The sequence below is a fragment of the Dermacentor albipictus genome, chromosome 4 (assembly GCF_038994185.2).
Source record: "Dermacentor albipictus isolate Rhodes 1998 colony chromosome 4, USDA_Dalb.pri_finalv2, whole genome shotgun sequence".
In the NCBI taxonomy this organism is placed as follows: Eukaryota; Metazoa; Arthropoda; class Arachnida; order Ixodida; family Ixodidae; genus Dermacentor; species Dermacentor albipictus.
This window is the reverse complement of record NC_091824.1, coordinates 156494647-156505134: the sequence shown is the minus strand read 5'-3', so window position 1 is coordinate 156505134 and position 10488 is coordinate 156494647. Positions and strand designations below refer to the sequence as shown.

At 44.1% G+C, this 10488-nt stretch overlaps 1 protein-coding gene across 2 annotated transcripts in view; it reads right to left on the bottom strand.

The window, feature by feature from the left end:
• LOC135903803 (juvenile hormone acid O-methyltransferase-like) overlaps window positions 1-10488 on the bottom strand; it is a 314807-nt gene that overhangs the window by 99792 nt on the left and 204527 nt on the right. For both annotated transcript variants that reach the window (XM_070537739.1, XM_070537738.1), the window contains exon 3: window positions 8276-8435. The gene's annotated coding sequence lies outside the window, so the exon portion shown is untranslated. The remainder of the gene's footprint in view (window positions 1-8275; window positions 8436-10488) is intronic.

Here is a 10488-nt window from a genome sequence, read left to right as displayed (position 1 = left end):
GTACATGTGAAAAGACAAGGCAGAAATGCTCTCGTTAAATGACAATTTAACCAATACAAGACGACCGCTTATTCCGTGCCAAGAAGTAGCTTGCGCACCCTGAATTCGATATACATGGTACAATATGTATTCAGCTTACTACAGTGCACTTACGTAATTACAGCATGTGCATGCACTGTAGTGCAGCCCACGTGATTGAACGATACATGACTTGTTCAGGAACTCATGAGTGCTGACAACACCTCCCCTGTGAAGTTACGGAACGTCTGCGTTTCAATTATTGCAGGTTTAGCAACGCCATGCGTAAAAGATATCCGACGTTCAGCATGTGCATACGATAATGGTAGTTCTGCACAGTATTTACAATTCGTGGTTTCTCGGCTGTTTAGCTTTGCAAGAGCGATATGCAGATAAGTGCCCGTTTGGTTCGGACATCTGCGCAATCTGTTTCAGCAATGGTGTTTTTATGAATGAGCTACCAGCACTGAATGACATGAAAAATTTAGGTACGCGCGGTATAGCGCCATCGAATTATCACCGTGTAGGCTAATTAGCTAGACAAAAGCGTTTGTTTGCGTACCAGCCACGATAGTCTCTTGCGTGAAATAGTAAGCAATTGAAGCAAAGAACTACAGACAATCACACAATGGATTAGTTTTGGTGGAGCACTACATTTAATTTATCAAATATGAAGTCATATGGTCTGGTATGTATAATTCCTTTCGCTTGATTCCGCTCCATTCTTACCATCAGCTGTTTCCGGCTGGCCGATACTGATGATAACATTAGGCAGAGACACACATGTTTTATAATGATGAAGAATACAAAGGAATATTATTAGAATACATTTGTTACAATATTCCGTTCCTGCATGATCACCGATGTTACTTTCTGTTTCTCAATCTTCCACACGATTCATGGGCTTTCTTTGCGAGTGCTGTATTTTATCTTCGAGTTGCTTTGACCATGTTTTCTGATTTCATTAATGTTTGTTTGTCTGTCTTAGATAAGCTTTCATGACAGGCAAAGCTTTCTGCAGCCAAAATTCTCATGTTTGGCAGCTGATTAAGAATAATTCGCAAGGCTTTATCGATTCCATTTAAGCTTGGTAAAGCAAACGTAATGGTATAATTTTTGAACGGTCCGAAATACAAACTTAGGATAGATAAAGAAAAAAAAGGAAAATGGGGTCAATTAATCACGCGCACAAACTACGCAATTTTCACCAAGAGAGAGAGAGAGAGAAAACATTTATTAGAACCATCGAGGTGGTTGCTCTTGAGGTCGAGTGGGTGGTGTTCTCATTCCAGGACTCCACTGGCCATGGCTGCTCGACGTACTTGCTGGACGAGAGCTTCTTGTCCCGCCAGGGTATCGCCGGTCAGCTGTACCTCCCACCGCTCAAATTGCGTGCTAGGCGTCTTTAAGTGTTGAGGTTTGCCCCCGCACCCCCATGAGATGTGGAAGAGTGTAGGGCGTGTGTCGCCGCACCAGGGGCATATGCCGCGATATGTATGTGGGAACATTTTACTGTATTTGTGTAGGTTAGGAAATGTGTTTGTCTGAATAAGTCGGAGAGCTACGGCATCTTCAGTGCTGAGCTTTCTGTGAGGCGGAGGATAAATCCTGCGGTTGAGTCGCTGGATCTCGAGTCGGTCGCAGTAATTGGACGGCAGGGGCATGAAGGTAAATGGTGGGGATTGATGAGACGATTCGTCTTGCCCCGCTCGGTTGATTAGCGCTCGAGCTAGGACGTTCGCCCTCTCGTTCCCCTCCAGACCCGCGTGGCCCGGCGTCCACGTGATTTGATGGTATTCTTGCAGCCTCGGGCCTAGAATCTGAGCCGCCAGCAGCGGTGTTCGTCCATTGGTAAAGTTACGGCAGGCCTGTTGCGAGTCGGTAACGACATGGACTTCCCTGCCTACCCTGTCTTCTTGCTTTATTACCAGCGCCGCGGCTATGGTCCCAGCCGCAGCTGGGGTCTCTGCCCTTACGGAGGCCGCGAGGGTCAAGGAGTTGTCTCTTCCGTTCACGGCGGCTACCGCAAAGAGGCCCCCTACAGGGTACGCCGCCACGTCCACGTACGTTACGTACGGGTCTCCCTTGAATTGTCGGCGCTGTCTGTCGACGCGAGCCTTGCGTCGTCCTTCATGGAGTTCATAGCTCCATGAACTCCATGATTTCGCCTTGTCGGGCTCACCAAGAAAGAAAGCGAGGAGGTATGGCTCGCAAATTGTAGTGCCGCTTTGTTTGTTCCTTTCATCACCTATGTAATCATAGTCAGTGCAAATAGATGAGCCCAAATAGACGATCACCGAGAGCAAGGCAAGCTTTGTCGGTGTCAGCACTCTGTGCGACCCCAAGCGGGAAGCCGCGCGTTATCAATGGATGCCTGGTTGCTTCGACGACACAAGAACATTATGCGGAAGCTCCGGCAAATTGGGAGTGTTGCCCGCATTTACCTTTTCCCAGTTTCACCTGTATCATGGGTTCACAAGTAAACTGTTAGCCCTTAGTTCGAAAGGTGCGTGACGCGTTCCTCTGCACGAAACTTTTTTAATCTTGATGTTGTCTGTATAACAGATTTGTTTATATTTCAACGCATCAAATTTTTCATGCGCATCGGTTGTCCATGGAGTCACTCTTGTGCTGCTGTCTGTGAGTCTTCTGATTAGCTACGATGGCGGGACGACTAGACTGGTTTGGTAGAGCCGCTATGTTTAATCCCGGACGAGCACGTATTCTTTAAAACCACCTAGTTTGCCTTTCCAGCAGACAAGTCACAGCATTCTACTACAGTAAGAAGTCTCATAGGTTTTGTTTGGCATGAAATTTTCTTCACTGTGTAGATTTAAACATAAGAAACCACATACTCATTGATTCTCATTGCCATGTCGTACAGGACCGTACAATTCAGGGCGCAATAAATGCGATAGTTGTTTTCGGTGAACTGGAACTTGTTCGTCATCATTGGTTTTTGTTGTTGACGCCGTTGCATGCTGTTGCGTTTAGTGACATTGTGTCTGTACACGGCAACGGCTACATAGATCCGGTTTCACATAATATTAAAAAAAGATTTCTCGTAAATATGGGGTTGATGTTGTCGTGTCAGCACTTTGTAAACTTTGGAAGTTGTACACCATGGTGCAAATGTGAACCACAGGCACGGCTTCCTGTGAAATGAAGCATACGAATTTGCATGTCCCTTGCACGATATGTATCATATATAATATTCCATTAAAGTGCGGCAGATACTACATTGGACAAACCGGTAGGTGCATTAACATTTGCTTGCGTGAGCATGAACGTTCTCTAGGGGCTGCTAGAGGGCCAAACTTGGCCGTTCATTGCCCTAGTTGCTTGGGCTGCTCTCCTTTGTTTTCAAACACTGAGATTCGCGGCAGAAAAGATGTCCAGCTGGAAAGAGAGATTGCAGCGGCAGTGGCCATGCGACGCTTTAAGGACGGTCATTGCGTTAACTCGCGTCAGTTGCGGTTTCTCAGAAAGAAATGTTCCTTTCCATTTTATACACACATGTTTGGTGCCTCAGCAGTCTGTCAGTGTTTTCTTAGTATATGTATAGCGCCCCTCTTTAAAGTCGCTCTGTGGTTTTTATTGGTTTTATGTTGCTTTTCGAGTGCACACATGTGTCTGATCTATATAAGCTTGGCGTTCGTTTCATTACATCATCAGTTGTCAGTACCGCATCGTATTGTCCCTTTCTTCAAGTCTCGTATTTTGCTTGCGGTAACTTCCCAAAATAAGGACATATCATCGAGGAATGGTAATTTTTACGTTATACTGGCCCTGCATGCAATGTTTTCGGTAAACTTGTAACAGTTGTTGCTCGTGAAGTGAGCATGAAGTTCCCCATGTGCGCATCTATAAGCGGATAACGCTGGTCAAACATAGTGTCACCATCAGTGTAATATATGCTCAGTTTGAACTTTGTTTTCGTATAGTGCATTTTTATTAGGCGCTTCTTGGTATATTTATTTCTTCTTTACAAGTTGAGAAACTCAACGGATGACAATGAAGAAGGGAAAAAAATTGCGTATTATGAAGGGTTGTGGTTTGGTTTCTCCGGGAAAGTTCCATTCTGTGAGAAGAATAATGACGAAGCAGCCAGATTGGATATATGCATGGAACATGCATGCGTTCGGAGGTATTCCTGCAACCATGCAAGGTCTGAAAAGCCTTTAGGCTTAAGCGCGGAAGATGAATAGTCGTCCTCTCCGAAGCTGCATGCTAAAGGCAGGGCGACGCGTCAGAACGTCGCCTACTCCATCTGCTCTCCGTGATGAGATAGGATAACAAGAAGGCAGCATTCTCACGCAGTCGGGTTCAAGCCTCTGTTATTCGCTGTAATGGAACGTAGTGAAGAATGTTGGGTGAATATCCGCGAAAGCCGCGAAACCACGGTCTTACATTTTTTGTTTATGCTTCCGGTGTGCGCTGTAGAGAATAACAGGTGTTTCACTCCCACACTCTACTGCGCCACTCCCCCGCCACCCGCAACGTTTTTGAAAGTTTTCACGCTAGTACTGACTTGCTACTTTTATATACCGACAATATGTTCTCAGGTTTTCCTCGATGAGAAGGCTCTCTGCGATGCCTGACACAAATAGCTGCGTATGAACCGAAACATTGCGCGTGCGAAACTTACTTGATGTAGTTTTTCAGAAAAATTCTACATTCAAGAAAGCCGATTCATTTAAATTTTAAATAGAGAGTTAGTGGAATGGTGCACACCCAAAGAACGACGTGCTTTCTCGTGCGCGCATGCATACATTTGCGCGTGCGCATGTGTGTGTCAGAGTGAGAAAGGCAAAGTGGTGGTTTGGAGATATAAGTGGCGTAATAGACGGGGAGTCGCCGGTTTTCTTTCTTTCTTCTTTTCCGGTTCAAATCGCAGGCGTGATTACGCTGGCTTATTCGGCCAACGTTTGCAGTACTCACACAAAGAAAACAAAGAGGAACTGATAGGCAGCTCCTGGAAGGAACCACACATTTGGTTTCTTCAGCCTTGCTTCTTTCGTGTTATCTTTGGCGCTATGTTGTAGCTTATTTTTATTGCTTTCTTTTAGTTATTCAGCTGTTTCATGACTTGTGGGCCCCTCAGTGATCAATATCTTCGTACTTCTTCGTATATTTGAATTTGATCTCATTGATGTACTTGTAGTGAACAATATTTGTATTTTAGAGCGCAGCTCTTTGGCGTCCGTTCCTGGGTTTCGTGTCGTCGTCGGCGTTGTTGTCGGCCTCGTAACCAGCTCCGCCCCCTTTCATCCCTCCAGCGCTAGCAGCGACCGACTGATACCGCTGGATGCCGCTGACGCCGCTAGAGAGTCAAGATAACGTGACTGCATAGAACACCGTCGCCGCCATGCAGAAAGAGGAGGAAAGGGTCCCCCCCCCCCTGTTCTTGTGTGGCGGATAGGGTGCTCTTCAGTTGCCGACGCGCCGGTTATTTCACGTAGGCCCCGGCACGTCGACGAATACGTGACCACCTTCCCACGGCTAGACCTGGTTCTTAGCGCTGCGGAAGCGAGGGTATCATATTGTTTGTGTCGGCATCGGCGGCGTTGTCCCTGAAACCAACTCCGCAGCTGGGGTTGACTCACTATCGGCGTCAGCGGCATCAGTCAGTCGCTGCTATCTCTTCCCTCCTCCCTTTATCGTGTTGTCCGCTTGCTGCGCGCGCTTCTGCCCCCATCGTTTGCCGCTGGGTGTACACGCCGCCCCCCTCCCCCCTCTTCCTGCGAGTCTCCGGTTGTCAAAGCGCCGGCTCGAACTTAATTCCTTTCTTCGCTCCTCCTCCAATGCAACCCCTGTGCGGTGGCAACCAGAGAGCGAGATCGGTGGCGGCGGATCTGTATATGTGCACCGCCCGAGCCGAAATTGCCGCTGCCGTTCGCCCTGTGCGGTGGCAATCAGAGAGCCAGATCGGTGGCGGCGGATCTGTATATGTGCACCGCCGAACATATATCAGTCTATTTCTCCGACCACAAAGCTTCCTTCATGACTGTCAAGAACTGTTAGTGGAGTCTTTGTTAAAGGAATACGTGTGAAAAATAAAAAAAGAAATTCTGTGATAGCGCATACATGTGTTGCTCGATTTCTTTGCCTCAATCTATCGAAAAGGTGAAACAGCTTATTTGCTGCGCTCAAATTTCGCATTAGGAAGTAACGTAATCGTCGGTAATTTTTTTTGTATACGCCGTCAAACGCTACGAAAGGGTGCTATTTCTTTGAAATAACTTTGGAGGCAAACACCTGTCGCTGGCCTAAGCATATGATAAATGTTCGTTTTTTCTCCAGTGTGGCCTTTGCTGATGTACCAAATCAAGTTTCCAGAAATGATTCATTTAGCGCAAACACACACACACGCACATGCGACGTATCTAACACATCCTAAAACATTACATGTTCCCCACGTGCATATATATATTGTTATTAATGGGGCGCGCTCATTTACAGATGATGGATGAGAGTTTAGGAGAGCGGTCCAGCCCAAATCTAATACTGCACTTCACACCAAAAGATGTGCCGTTTTCTTCCTCTTCCTTCCGCCTCAGTGAAGGCGTTACAATACATAAACCGTGGGTCATACAAAGTGTCATAATCGCTGTAATCAACGGTCGGCTTGCGGAGAACCACCAATGTGCGGTAGTTGAATTTCTGTGACCATGACAATAAAGGCTTAAGCACGTACCTGAGTGCCTTAGACTCTAGATACCAGCTGTTAAAATACCTACCAAGCAAATACAAGTCTACCTGCTGAAACGCTGACTCGAAAGATGACTTTTACTACAGCAATGTTGGTCATTTTCGGTCATCACCTGAGAACCTGTGTCTCATTTTATTTGCCTAGGGAGAGTTTTCCACCACAACCTCCCATTGAAACGAGACATATATTCATGAAGATTAATTTATTGCTGATGGTACCACGTGCTCACATTCAAGGTAACCCTCACTTTTTACATGGTTCACTGCTGTGGACTGTAGGAACAGTTATAAATCATGAGAATAGGAGAAAAGGTTTGTTCAGACAAGGATGGTCCTCTGATAGTGGAACTATTCAGACTTAAGAAAAATATTATAATCTAAAAATTAATCTTTTATGCACAAAGAGTCTGACCCGTTGCATGTGTTCTTGGTACGCAGGGTATGAGACAAACGAGAGACTGTAAAAACAATGTACTTGCAACTGATGCGAGCTGTGTTTTCCCATGTGTGTGACATGTAGTGATGGTTAAAACGATATCTATCTATTGACTTTGTTTTTACTCTGATCGCTTCTCGGCGCAGTACAGTTTTCTAGCCTTTATTGTGCTGGCTTGTAGGCGTGGATAACATAAATAGGTCACCCCTGTTTTTGCCTTCCGCAATTCCTGCAGCTCCTGCAGCGAGGATGTCAGCTGTAGACCGGACAAGGTCTTCTTTATCTTCGTCCTCTATCAAAGGATATATTGGATTGTAGGAAACAGCGCGATCTGAAAGGTAACATTGAAATGCCAAAGAGACCATTTCTAGCCAACAATATAGTAATTCCACTCAAAAAAAGTTACATTTCACAAGTTATACCTAAGATTATTCGGGATGTGTGCATGTGACAGGAAATTAAAAGAGAATTAGTTCATTATTCTCAAGATTGTTTTTAATTCTATGATTTGGCTCAGCTTAATTTCATAAAATGGTAAACCTGTCTGACTTAAGTCGCTAATTTTTTATAATTGCATAAATTTCTCATCCGGGAACTGCTGACGACTGTTTCCGCTACTTTACTTCATGAATAAAGACATTGCCATTTTGTCACCTTTTTGAAGTTTCAAGTGAGCAGTGTAAAAACGAAGCCATTATAACTATTCGATCCTTAAGCTTCATTCCATTCTTTTTTATCATCGTCCTTAGCAAGCTTACACAACTGCATACCATTTCCCATAGTGTGCGGTAATGCGTTTTCTTGCTTTGCAATTGTGATCACAACTCATGACATGCTCTGCTTTAGAATCGTATTTGAAATGATACTATTTCGTTTCAGAAAACTATGCGAAACTAGAGACTGTGTGCCTGAATTTCCTTACAGGACACCTCGAGACTTATAGCGTAGCAAGTGAAAGTGACGTCACGTGTCAACGGTTAATTAGCGATTTTATTACAATCGCCACAGATTGTAGGAATAGTTTCTGGAATGTCCAGCTATTCATGAAGCGCAGTGAACTATTATATTTACTTGTTACATTAAAGGAAATTAACTTTGACCCGGGCATACCGGTTGCTTCCTTGAGGTTCGTCATCCTGACAGCGGGTGAGCGCAGCATTTCGGAAGTGAGCGGTGTGAATGTCGTCTCCTTCACGATGCTCAACAGGTGAGACCTCATGAGGCGCGCGTCGGTGCTGCAAGCTAAGGGAAGCACATTTTCGAGTAGAACCTGTTCAAGGAAAGACGACACAGAGGCCCCGTAACCTCAGTTAAATGTTACATTGAAATACCACGCAAAACTCTGCCACACATACGTAAAGAATAATTTAACAAGAGCACCTTACCATTGCTAGTGCTAGTGCTTGTGATGAACTGTCCATAAAAAAATGAACGGGATGCTGATCATTGAGTTTGGCCTGAAGTAACCTTTTCTGTTCCTCCCTAAATTCTGGACTAACGGGACTTAACTGGAAGAACTTGGGGACGAGGCCCGAAGCGGGACTAACTTTTTGGAATGTGCGCGATATCAAGCCTTTCAAGACTGTCAGTAAATACAAGATTTTCTTGGTTTTGGTTCAAGCGCCTCTTTTCTGCAGGTGGACGTAACTGAAAGGTAGGCTTTCACATTTTTATGAGAACAAAGACATCATGGGTAGGTTATTACCGACAACATTACAGAACGTTTCAGAGCTGTCTAAAAAAATTGTATCTGCTTTGTTGTGCATAAATTTCCAGAAAGAAAAACAATTTAGATTAACAACTGTGCAAGCCTTAAGTTAGGAACTTGATAATTATACAATTTATTTATTTATTTATTTAAAAATACCTTACAGGCCTCAAAGTGAGGCATTGAGTAAGGGGGGCAGTACATAGAAAATACATTGAATACAAGACGTCTATAAACCGTATCTGTTTACAACCTACAACTAAAGTAAAACTGAGATGAGAAAAGAATTATTTAGATCACGATTCACTAGGGAAAAGACGAAACATAAAAAAAACATAATATAATAACAAGGAATAAATCACACAGATTGTTTTCAGTGAAGTCGTGTAAATAATAAAAACAGTAATGATGAAAAACAATGACAGAAAAGTTACGGACGCGACATTCCAACGAAACGGTAAACATAGCGGCATAACAGTAATAATGCGAAAATAAGCTAAGTGCAAGTATAGAAAGCATTGTGCGACAAACGTGAAACTTCAATTTTCTTTAGTCATGTATTCAGTCAAGGCATCACGGAATGAATCGTAGTTAGATTGGCTTGCAATACTGTCCGTGAGCGAATTCCTTATTCTGATAGCATGAGGAAGAGAAGGGTAATGGAATGCCTTTGTAGACCCGTAAAGGCGGGCATAGCTGAAATGATTATGAAGCCTATGTGACGTGGAGTAGGGTCGTTTCAAGCACGCGAGTGTTCGAGTGGAGTGAAGGAATTTGAGGAACAGTGTTAAAAGGGCAATGTCTCGGCGAGTGCTCAAGAATTGTAATGAAAGCTTAAGTTTTACTTGTGTAACACTAGACTGGTAGCTGTAAGCGTTTATGGTGAAGCGGCTTGCTCTATTCTGGATCCGTTCTAGCATTTCAATTAGGTATTTCTGGTGAGGGGACCAAATGGGAGATGCATACTCGAGCTTGGGACGAACGAGAGTTAGGTAAGCTAACTTGCGAACATTTGAAGGAACATTTCTTAAGTCTCTTAAATTTCTATGACTTTTGACGTTGCATAAACCTCTGAGAAAGTCGAATCACACCTGGAATAATATTTACAATAAAATAAATAAGAAGACACTGCTTCCATATTTATTATATCCTTGTGTACCGATAGAAGCGGCAGTAAGGATTACAAATGCGTGATGAATATCAGTATGTTACTAAGAATGGCAACAATGTACTACGCACGTGCATGTAAGCATCTGTTGTCCTAACAGTTAAATATAACGCTGTCCTTCGAAACTTCTGACCCCGTAGGCAGGCAAGCGATAACACTAATTTTTCCTGCTGGCCGTTTTATATGCTATAAGTGTATTATATACTGAAGGCTGTCGCATCCCTCCATTCTCTTTGCCAAGTAGGCCATGAGTCACCTGTTCAATAAACATCTATAAAATAAATCAATATACCGCATATGAATATAGGTCACTTACAGAGACGTGTACAAAACGTCGGCATCGGCTTTTGCCTTCACAACGTTCCACCAATTCCAGCAATCCCGTACACTCGCGATTTCTCGCAGTTTTCGCGATAACCGCACCACTAGCTTTTTTCCTGCTTTGTG